Source organism: Cricetulus griseus, chromosome 2 (genome assembly GCF_003668045.3).
Source record: "Cricetulus griseus strain 17A/GY chromosome 2, alternate assembly CriGri-PICRH-1.0, whole genome shotgun sequence".
Lineage (NCBI taxonomy): Eukaryota > Metazoa > Chordata > Mammalia > Rodentia > Cricetidae > Cricetulus > Cricetulus griseus.
In genome coordinates, this window is record NC_048595.1 from 77,835,775 (window position 1) to 77,848,337 (window position 12,563).

The following is a 12,563-nucleotide window of genomic DNA, read 5'->3' on the forward strand; positions in this document are numbered from 1 at the left end:
GCATACTTATTACTGGAAACTGAGCCTCATTTTCTGGGTCAATAAGGTCATGGTCCTTAGAAAATGATCTACTACCAATTTGCTTGATCATCATAGTTGTAAATCCTACCTTTGTACTCACAGATAAGTATAAACCACTCCTCCTTATCAAAGAAGCCACTTTTGCAGCAAAAGTAGACCATCATAGAAAGCCATAACTGCACATATTGACAATATGATCAAATTGTGGGGAGCCAAGAACATTTACACCATAGCTAGCATCTATGGCTCAGGGAACATCTCAGAAGAGTGGGCAGAAAGATTGGAAGAGCCAGAATGTCAGAAATATTGCAGTTAAATGGTCTTACAAAAGAAAAAGAAAAAAATCATAAAAGCAAGCAGTGCTAACTATTCATTCATAGGTATGCACTCATATACTGCAACATGGACAAAGTGCAAGTGTCCAATCCCCTCCCCCCCACACACACAAGAGTGATTCTCCCACATCTAGCAGGTTTCAAATGTATGGTCTGTGACTTCTCTTTTAGAGAGGAGCCATAATATGTTCCTTGTCCTATCATACAAGATTTTGCCTAGCCTGATGGTGTGCAGTTTTTGTGAAAGTAGCCATAGATACTGTAAGCTTATTACTCTAGAAGGTAAGTTTATTCAGCTGACAACATTCACCATTGTGGCAAAAAATAATTAATATTTCCTTTATTCCTGATTGCATATGTCCTTAATTCTGAGTCTTCTCTTTACTTGCCAATTACTCTGCCCTGAATATGCCCTCCAAAAGAATGATTCAGAATCAGCTTTTGTATCTCAGAAAACCTAACCACTTCAGAACAAAAGAGAACAGACATATCCCTCCTTAGGCAGTCTAACATCACCTTATTTTCATGAGAGTTACATCATGTCACAGATCAATACTGAGTTATCAGTAAAATAATAATTGCATAGCCATCTTCTTTTCTCTTTTATTCAACCTATGTGGCTAAAGCAAATCTTTTCAGATCCAACATAAAAAAACAAAGGCTAAGAGATTATTTCACTACTCTTCCAAGGTTATTCCAAGGTTGGCTGAGGTTTGGGAACTCAAATGCAAGTCTGCCTACTCACAGACTAATGCTGCTTTTGCCCAGAATCTTAATTCTCACACTATTATTTTTCAGTGGCAGCTTTAACAGTTCCTAAGTTTGTCTGCTTTCAGCTCACCGCTGGGATTCACGGCCATTCTCAATGTGAGAAGACTTGTGAATTTAAGAACCATGATTGTTGCCCAGGACATTATGTGTTAGATGGTCTCTTACTCAGACTGGGTATTTGTCATAGGAAAACTGATGCCCTGACATGTCTGCTGCCTTCTCACTCACCTTGTCAATAGGAACAAACAGACAGTGAAATCTCTGTGCATGTTTCCTTCCTACTTTTATTTCTCTTCATGATCATCATTTAAGGCTTTGATTCCTACACTTCTTCCCTTTTCCACTATTATCGACCCTTCTCTAGGCAAAGCATCCTCAACTTCCTCTCCAGATGTCTTCTAGCTCCTCCTGTTAAGTACCCAAGTGGTATAATTCCCAAAGGAAATAAAACATGGAAAGTTGCTGGGTGTGGTGACAAAAAAAGATAAAGGGGTATAGAAAATTCTGTGATCAGTACACAGAGTCAGACTTTTGGACTTTAGAAGGGGATGGGAGAATGCTGAGACACAAAATGGAAGCACACACACACACACACACACACACACACACACACACACACACTGAGTTCAAATATAAGAGTAGTCTACCAGAGACCAGTATGTCAACTTCAAAACATTGTGAATAATACTTCTTTAAAAAAAATAGTTTTGTGTATTGTGTTCCTAGAGACAAGTCCTATGCATGCAATATGGGAATAATTAGGTGCAACTATTGAATTTATCGCTCATAGCATGCTGTAGTCATCAGGCCAGATCAACTTTTGTCATTACACAAAAAGTGGTTTTTTTCTCCTTAGTTGCATTCTCCTTCCTCTAATAACCATGTACTATATTACACTGTACTCATGGTTTCCATACATTGTGATTGTTACAAAGTTTACAGATGGTAAATGTGAAGTTACATACTTTACCTCTGACATAAAAGTACCATGATCTTTTGTTTTTAAAAGAAATACTTGTTAGTTTTTTATTACCTATGCCTTCAAATTATAGCATAGAACAAAGCTCATCCATACCGTAATTTCTTTATGCTGTCTTCTATTGCTTCTTATAGGTATCAAAACTCATACTTGACAATGACTTCTGGTTTGCAAAAGAGGATTTATTTTTGCACTTGTCAAGTACCATGATATTAAGTTACCTAACCTTAAAACTCAATGAGGGCAAGCAATTCAAAATAGATAGTTTTCTCATTAGAGAACTGAGGTTACTGGAAAGTTTGACTATTTCTTAAATTAATATTTTAGTATTTATTATTTGAATTATAAGCAAGATTGTTTTACATGTCAGTCCCAGTTCCCTCTCCCACCCCTCCTCCCCTACCACTCCCCCCCATCTAAAACCCTACCTATCACATATCCTTTCTGGTATGGGGGGGGAGGCATGGTGAAGCCTTCCATAGGTATTCATCAGAGTCTATCACATCCTTCGAAATATGGCCTAGGCCCACACCTGTGTGTCTTGGCTCAGGGAGTATCCCTTTATGTGGAATGGGCTCCCAAAGTCCACACTTATGCTAGGGATAAGTACTGAACTACTACAGGAAGTCCTAAGATTTCTGAGGTCTCCTCACTGAAACCACATTTCTGGGGTCTGGATCAGTCCCATGCTGGTATTCTAGCTATCAGTCTGGGTACCAAGAGCTCCCTGTTGTTCAGGTCAGCTGTTTCTGTGTGTTTCACCAGCCTGGTCTAGACCCCTTTGCTTATCACTCATCCTTCTCTGCAACTGGATTCCAATTCAGTTCAGTGATTAGCTGTGGGTGTCTGCTTCTAATTCCATCAGCTGATAGATGAAGGCTACAGGATGGAATATAAGTCAGATATCAATCTCATTATCAGGGGAGAGCATTTAAGATAGCCTCTCCTCTCTTGCTTAGATTGTTAGCTGGTGTCATCTAAAATTTTATGTATGTGTTTTTATATGTACATGATATATGTGTATGTATATATTCATTTGGGTGGGTGCAAGATATATGTATGTCACTGAGCACTATTCAGGTATAGACATCCAAAGATAACCTTCAGGATTGGTCCTCACCATCCAACCTCTTAGAGACAGGGTTTCTTTTCATCTGTCACTGTGTACAGCAAGATAACTGGCCCACAATTTTCCTGAGATTACCTTGTCTCCCCTTCCTATTGTGTTAAGCATGATGGGATTACAGATAATATCTTAGAACATACATTTCAGGATCCTAGTCTTTGCAATTGCATAACACTTAATCCATGCAGGTATCCCTTCAATCTAAACAATTCTCTTAATTTGGAAACACAGTCAAATACAAAATGTGTTTTACACTGGAGTAAAAGCTAGATGAATTATAAACTCATGGGAATAGCTAATTAAATTTCATTAAATTTTAGAGGCTCAAAAAGGATTAGTACTGTATTGACACATTGGATGACAGTTTTATTTTTTGTTCTTATCCCATTCATGTAACCTATTAGTCTTTCATAAAGAGGCAAGCAAAAGACAAGAGGCAAGAGCAATAGTGGAAGAGAATTAACAGTGAAATCATTCTTTATATGCATATTCACTCTCCCAAGGTAGAATCATTCTCAGACCCTTGTCCAACAAAGAGAGAAATATTTATCTATTTCCACATCAGTAAAGTCTCTCAAACGCATAGAAAAGGGTGGGAGTTAGTTAAAAACTACTTGAAAGCCCTGGTCTAGAAATAAAGATTACTAAAGTAGATTTCATCTTAACATAAATGTTTCTCACCATGTCAACAGATTTCCATGTAGCAATACTTTGAATTAACAACAAGACCCAGATTATTTCTAAATTAGGGAAGTGGGAGAATCCCAGATTTCATAGGAGATCATAAAACGAAAGCACAGTAATGGAAGACCAAATGTCTATCTCAGAAGATAAGCATAAAACTGACTCCAACTCAATCAGATTAGCATTAAACCTCTATTATTTCAGGCTCTATTACTTAACTTATTATGCCTGACTTTCAAAACCAATAAAATACATATAAAGAGACAAAGCAAATAGTAGAAGAAAATTCAAACATGGCATCATTTTGGCAATGACCAGAAGGGAGAACTTGAAATAATTATCACTTTGAGAAGTCTAGTAGAAAATTGAAACATGTTATAGGAGAATGAACTTGTTATGGTATGAATGTGGCCCTTAAAATTCACAGGTAACACTATTGAGAAGATTGGCTTTTGCAGTGGCAATGGATCTCCAGGTTTGCTCTATGTAAACAAAAATACCATTGTGAAAGGTGTCTGTGAAACTAAGTTCTTTCTATCTGCTGTGTTGGGAACAGTATTCCCTTTCAGGAGACAATACAGTCCAGTTACCATATTAAAAGCAGAGACTGGGTTTATAAACAAACATCACAACTCAGCACATTGCATTTGAACTTCCAAGTCTCCATATAGAAAAACTAAATCTATGTATAAAATTTACAACGGAAAAAAACAAACAACAGCAACAAACAAAATGGAGATACAGAGCAAGCAATATGTAAAAATTACTACCTATGTTTCATAAATCAATACAAGTGCATAAAAATTTATCTTTCATAAGAATATTTCAATTATATCAATTAAGAGTCTTATCAGAGTTGATAGGGGAAAAGATGAAATTATATATTAATTATAAAAATATATTATGAGCACAAGAACCATGTTAAGGCTGAGAGAGAAGAGAAAAAGCACTATAATGAGTGAAAAATGGAGGACTTATATAAATTTCAGACAAATCACATGCCAAGTAACAGAAAATCTTCCCTGGATAAAGATAGGCAGTTATAGAATTCTCTTAGTATATTCTAAATCTATCAATTTTCATAGTATTTCTAACACCTGTTCTAGTTTTGAGGTACCTTTCTTGAGTGTAGTGGTATTGAACATTTGCATAGTGCTACTGATCATTTTATGTCTATTTTCAGAAATATTTCTGGGGAGATTGTTGAGCAGTTAAAAGCAATTGTTACTCATACAGAAAACCTAGATATATAATTATACATAACTACATGTTGGCTCACAAATCGCTGTATCTCCAGTTCCAGGGAAACTAATGCCCATCTTTGAGCTACTCATGAATTGATTCTCATTCTCTCTCTCTCTCTCTCTCTCTCTCTCTCTCTCTCTCTCTCTCTCTCTCTCACACACACACACACACACACACACACACACACACACACACACACACACGCACACGCACACGCACACGCCCACGCCCACGAGTACCCTCACCACCACCAAAAACAACAACACCAACATCAACACAACCAGAACAATATGCCATGGATTTTAGAAGTGTCCCGCGCGCTCTGTATTTCTCGCCAGCAAGAAATCATACACGGGACACTCGGATCCTTCTGCAGACAAGCTTTAATGCATCTTGAGAGTGGAGAGCATAAGCTTCCCAGAGCGGAGACCCTGAGCCAAGAATCCCGTCCCCTAATAAAGGCTGGCAGCCGCCGCCTGGGACGTGTCACCCTATGATTGGCTGCAGCTCATCAGGCCATATGACGCCACGGAATAGGCAGAGATCAAGGAATGGAAAATTACCCAGCGCCTGCGCAATAATCTTGTTTACATTCGGTGCCTGCCGGATGCAGGCGCCATCTTGTAATGGAGAATGCAGGGACGGCTCCCTACATAGAAGGAATGGGGGGTATGAGAAAAATTGGAGTCAAGAAGGTGAGCCTTCTATTTCTTTCTTCTGTAACTTAAATCTCTTATCATAAAAGTTTTCATTTGCTTGGTTAGACTTATCCCACAATATTTTATGTTGGAGGAGGATATTGTTGAAGATAATGTTTCCTCAATTTTTATTACTCAGCTGTTGTTCTTTGTGTATTAGAATTCGGCTGATTTTGTGAGTTAATTCTGTATCCAGCTCCTTTGCTGAAACTGGTTATCAGTTCTAGGAATTTTCAGGTAGATAAAGATAAATATTTCTTTTCAGGTAATTATTTGCAGGTACTTATTTGACTTATTTGAAGATAGATAAAGATACTTTGACTGATTTCTTCCCCTTTATATCCTCCAGTTGCCATATTTCTTGAGTTTAGATTCCAATTATTACATATAGTGGACAGATGTGGAAAGAGTGGACAACCTCATATGTCTTCTTACTTATTTTGGTGGAATTTCTTTGAGTTTTCTATTCATTTAATTTGATGCTGCCTACGGCCTTGTAAACTGCCTTCATTTTGATTAGGTATATAACTTGTAGTCTTAATCCCTCCAGTACTTTTGTCTTGAAGTGTGCTGGATTTTTCAAAGACTTTTCTGCATTTAATGAGATAATCACGTTTTTCTGTTCCATTTTGTTTATATGGTGGAGTCATTTATTTACTTATATTTGTTAAATTATACCTGAATCTATTCCATAAAGCATCTTTAATCAAGGTGGATGAAACTTTGATTTGTTCTTAGAAATAGTTGCCAAATATTATTGACAATTGTTACATCTGTGTTCATAAGAGAAATTGGCCTGTTTGTGTGTTTGTTTTTTTGTTGGTGCTCTATGTGGATGGACTATCAAGGTAACTGGCTGTAGAGAGACACTGTAGCCTGGAAAGGTGTGCCGGGACATGCTTGTGAGGGCGTGTTCAGGGGAGGTCTAAAGGTGACTCAGGAAGGGTTCTTAAGGGACCATGAACTCCTGGATAGCCCTTTCTCCCTTCTTTCTGGCCTGGCTGCCTTGCTGCACCTGGCACGCTTTGGCTTGTGCTTGGCTGGTGTTTATCTGAATAAAGAAACCTTAGCCTTATGGACTGAGGATTGATCTCTTCAACTGGCCTTAAAAAGTATGTAGATAATGCTCCTTGTGTTTCTGTTTTGTGAACTAATAATTTAAGGAGTATTGGTATTAACGCTGTTTTTTGAATGTCTGTTGAAATTCTGTTACAACAAAATGATCCTGAACTTCTTTAAAGTTTGTTTTTCTTAGGGGTATTATCATTATTGATTTTATTTCACTGGGGTTTTTGGACTTGTTTAAATTGATAATCTGATCTGAATTATTTTTGTAGACTGCATGAATTTTGTAGAAAATTACCGATTTCTTTTAGCTTTTCCAATTTGATTCATTACAGGTTTTTTTTTGTTGTTGTTGTTGTTTGGTTTTTTGTTTCTGTTTTTTTTTTTTTTTATTTTTCAAGACAGGATTTCTCTGTGTAGCTTTGGATCCTATCGGGGACCAGGCTGGTGTCAAACTCACAGAGATCCGCCTGCCTCTGCCTGCCGAGTGCTGGGATGAAAAGTGTACAACAACAACACCAACCCCCGGCTCAATACAGGTTTCTAAAGTATGTCTATAAAAGTCTCTGGCTTTTCCTTGGTGTCTGTTGTCATGTTCTCCTTTTCATTTCTGATTTTCTTAAGCTGGTTATTTTATCTGCCTTTTACTTAATTAATATAAAATTTGTGAAATCTTACTGATATTTCTTAAAGAACCAACTCTTTGTTTCACTGTTTCGTTGTATTTGTTTTTGTTTGTTTATATTTTAATTGATTTAAGATCTGAATTTCATTATTCCTTCCCATTTCTTTCTTTTGCCTGTTATTACTTACATTTGTTCTAGGGCTTTAAGTTGTGCTGTTAAGTTATTGGTATGAGATCTACTGTTTTTAAATGTAAACACTCAGTGACATGAACTTGCCTTTTAGATCCACCTTCATTGTGACCCTATCAGTTTTGCTATTTTTTGTATTCATTTCCATTCAATTCTATAATAAGCCTTTAATTTCTTTCTAAAATTCTGTATTGATCCACTTTTCATTCAGTAGTGAGTTATCCTGCCTCAATAGGTTCATAAGCTTTATTGCTTCTGTTGGTGTTGATATCCAGTTTTAATATGGTCAGATAGGAGGCATAGTGTTATTTCAATTTTTTGTGCCTGTTGAGACTTGCTTTGTGTCTGAGTATATGGTTAATTTTGGAGAAAGTTCCATGTGGTGCTGAGAATAAGGTATTTTGTGTTTGAGTGAAATGTATACATATTCATTAATTCTCTTTGGCTTGTAATGTCAGTTAGCTTCCATTTTCTTTGTTTAGTTTTTATCTGGATTTCCTCTCCATAGGATATAGTGAGTTACTGTAGTCTCCCACTAGCAGTGTGTGAGGGTAAATGTGTTATTTAATCTGCTGTAGAGTTTCTTTTATGAACGTGGATGTCCTTGTTTTTGATAGATAGTTGTTAGGAATTGCAATATATTCTTAGTGGATTTTTCCTTTGATGATTATATAGTGTCCTTCCTATCTTTTCTGATTAATTTTTCTTTGAAGTTTATTTTGTCAGATGTTAAAATGACTACACCAGCTTGCCCTATGTCCTTTTACTTGGAATATCTTTTCCATCCCTTTATCTTTAGATGACATCTATCCTTGTGATGATGCTGTGATTGTTGGATGCAGCATAAGAATGGATCATTTATTCACATCCATTTTGTGAGTCTGTGTCTTTTTATTTGCAAATTGAGACCATTGATATTCAGAGATATTAGTGATCAGTGTTTGTAGATTTTTATTGCTTGTTGGTGTTGTTGGTGGTGGTATGTGTGTGCTTCCCCCCTTTTGATTTTCTGGTCTAAGATTATTTATTCCTTGTGTTTTTGTGCCAGTAGTTAACCATTTTCACTTGGAATTTTCCTTCAAGCACAATATGTAGTGCTGAGTTTGTAGAAAGACATTGCTTAAATTTGGTGTTGTCATGGAATGTCTTATTTTCTTTATATTGTTTGTTGAATGTTTTACTGAGTAAAGTATTTAGCCTTGGAATCTGTGGTCTCTTAGAGCCTGGAAAACATCTTTCTATGACATCTGGCTTTAAAGGTCTCTATTGAGAAGTCTTGTATTATTCTAATAGGTCTACCTTTAAATGTCACTTGTTTTTTCCCTTGCAGTTTTTAATATTGTTTTGTTTTTTTGTTGTTGTTGTTCCCTAGGTTTTGTGCTTTGATTATTATGAACTGAGGGGATTGTCTTTTCTTGTCCAGTCTATTTAACATTCTGTATACTTCCATATCATGATAGGCATTTCCTACTTTTGATAAAGCAGCCTGCCTTCCTCAGGGCTTGAATGCCATTTTATAATGCAAACAATTAGATTTATTTATCCTCACTGGTGGGAGGAAAGCAGGGTGTTCCACAAGGGGCTGGTTAGTCCATGGGAATGGGGCTGAGAATGAGAAGATGCTACAAGAATTAGTTCACTGCAGAGCTTGGGATGAGACTGGAGGATTGGATATCGAAGAAAGGATTGGGAGTGAAGAGCTGAAGCTCAGTTACCTGCGTTGTTGGTCCATTTGCTTCTCTGACTTGTGGGCTCATAGATTACTGTGGTGTTATATTATTTATGATTTATTAAAGTCAGTAGGGTTCAAAATAGTAAAGTAGCTATATTAGTTAGCCATACAAGCCAGAGAGTGTTGGCACATACCTTTAATCCCAGGGCTCAAGAGACAAAGGCAGATGGATCTCTTTGAATTCATGGACACCCAGCGCTATATCAGACTGAATCAGTCTAAAAGAGTAGTAGAGTTTATGCCTTTGATCCCAGGACTTGGAAGGTGGAGACAGGAGTGATATGGCTGGGAAGACAAAGGAGTAAAAGGCAGGAGGAGACAGGAACAGAAAGCTTTTGTCTCTGTGGATTCGTAGAGACAGGGTTGCCATTTCATCTGGGTAGATGTTAAGATGTACTGGCTTGGCTGCTTTGCTTCACTGATCGTCAACTTGACTTTAATAAATCATCAAGTATGTAACAGCACAGGTTCCTAGAGAAAACCTTTTGGAGTTGGGAGCTGGGATGACAGGAAAAGGGGAATGATGGTTGGTGGATGATATCTACATAATCTATTGGAGATATGATTGCAGAGAGGAGGGTAAAGTCTCAACATGTGTTATACCACAAAGATGGCAGTGAGACTGGGGAGTTGGATTTGCAGGGGAGATGACCAGCCACATTTGGAGTAGCAGCATCTGTGGCCTGAGCAACCTGTGCAATCTCAGGTAAAGTGTGCTACAGTTGGCGACTGAAATAAAGTGTTGAGTGATGTGTCTGGCAAGGTTGGAGGGGAATATCTGTGTGATTCGCTGTAGATGAGAGGAGGAGTGAAAGGTGTCCCAGAGCTAGTCTGCAGTCAGGCTGGTGATAAAACTGGCTGATTAGATTTGGCAGAATAAAGGAAGTGGTGAAGATTTCAGTTCCCTCAAATCTTTTAATATAGGCTTTCTTCTACATATCTTTAGATTCAGATCTTGCATCTTATTCTGTAATATTGTATTTGTAGAGGCAGACTATCTGATTATATTCTTTTGTGCATTGATATTTATTCAAATGCTTTAATATAAAAGACTACATTTTCCCATTTTTGGCACCTATATCAAGTTTAGTTGACTTTACATATGTGCATTAATTTTCATCAGGTTATCCTGCTGTTTTGGTCTATGTGTTTGTTTATAAGACACTACCATATTTCTTTCATTATGATAACTTAATAATGTAATTTCATATCACGTAAAAAGGATATCTGTAATGTTGTGGTTCAGAGGATATTTTTCCAAATTTGCAGTCTGTGGTTTCATGGAATTTTAAGTTTGTTTTTCTATTCATATGAAATATCACTGGAATTTTAATCAGTATATGGTGAATCTGTAGACTACATTGCACTGTACGAGAATTTCTAGCAGAGTTAAGCTGTTTGGTTTCATAGACATGGAATATGCCATGTCTTTCTGTCATTGTAAATGTATCAGTGATTTATTGTTTGTCCAAAAGTCATTCTTTGTCTTCTCAAGTTTAATGTGTTCTTACGAATTTATCCATTTTAAAAAACTTTAAATGTCATTTTTTCAAATAATTTCATTTTTGAAGGGCACAATTTTGTGTATTCATACAATGTAAATTTTGTTGAATCTTCTACTGTGTAAGTTTAAATAAATTATGTTATTTCTGATGTATTTTTTCTTTTTTCTTTAGAAACAATCATTTTACACATCAATCCTACCATTTACTCACCCTCCGTACCTGCCATGCCACCTTCCAACCTCTCCAATCCACGCCCCACCTGCTCCCTAAGGACAAGGAGGACTTCCATGGAGGATCATAAATGTCTGCACATCATTTCGGGAGGGACTAGACCCTCCTCCATGTATCAGGACTGAAAGAGTATCCTTCCATAGGGAAAGGGCTCCAGAAGTTCATTGATGTACTAGGGATAAATACTGGTTCCACTGTTAGTCTCATAGACTGCCCAGGCCTCATAACTGGCACCCACATACAGAGGATTTGGTTCAGTCCAATGCTGGTTCCCAGCTTTATGAGAGGGGTCCTTGTGTTCTCACTAGGTTAGGTCAGCTTATTCTGTAGGTTTCTCCAGCATGGTCTTGGCTCCTTTTCACATCCCTTCTCCCTCTCTACAACAGGATTCCAGTAGTATGGCTCAGTGCTTAGCTGTGAGTGCCTGCTTCTGCTTCCATCAGTTACTGGATGAAGGCTCTGGATGGCAATTAAGGTAGCCATCAATCTCATTATAGGGGAAGGGCATCAAAGGCAGGCTCTCCATTACTGCTTAGATTCTTGGTTGGGGTAATATTTGTGGATCTCTACACATTTCCCTAGTGCCAGATTTCTCTTTATACCTACATTGGCCCCCTCTATTATGGTATCTCTTTTCTTGTTCTCCTCTATTCCTCCCCTGTCTCAGTCTTCCTCATCCCTCTTATTCTTCTTTCCACTCCTCTTTTCCTCTTCTCTTTTTGCTACCTCACTACCCTCTCCCCTACATACTCCCAATTTGTTCAGGAGTTTTTGTCTCTTTCCCCTACTTTGGGGGACCATGTATTTTTCTCTTAGGGCCCTCCTTGCTTCCTAGTTTCTCTGGTGGTATGAATTTTAGGCTCTTAGACCATTTCTATATGTCTAATATCAAAATGGTGAGTATATACAATATTTGTCTTTTTGTGACTGGGTTACCTCTCCTAGGATAGTTTCTTCCAGTTCAAACTATTTACCTGCAAATTTCATGATTTCATTGCTTTTTTTCTGCTGAGTAATACTCCAAAGTGTAAATGTACCACATTTTCTGGATCCATTCTTCAGTTGAGGGCATCTAGGTTGCTTCCAGTTTCTGGCTATTACAAATAATGATGCTATGAACATAGTTGTGATGCACATCCTTTGGGTATATGGCCAATAGTAGAATTGATGGATCTTGAGGTAGACTGATTCCCATTAACCTGAGAAACCACCATCCTGGTTTTCCAAGTGGCCTGGCAAGTTTCCATTCCCGCCAGCAATGGAGGAGAGTGTTGCCCTTTCTCTCCATCCCCTCTAGTACAGACAGACATTGGTGTGTGTTTTTTTTTAATTTTAGTCATTCTGGACCATGTAAGA

At 37.6% G+C, this 12,563-nt stretch overlaps 1 pseudogene; it reads right to left on the bottom strand.

The window, feature by feature from the left end:
* Positions 1-2,223: 2,223 nt before the first annotated feature.
* Positions 2,224-2,312, bottom strand: LOC113833860 (annotated as a pseudogene).
* Positions 2,313-12,563: the final 10,251 nt, after the last annotated feature.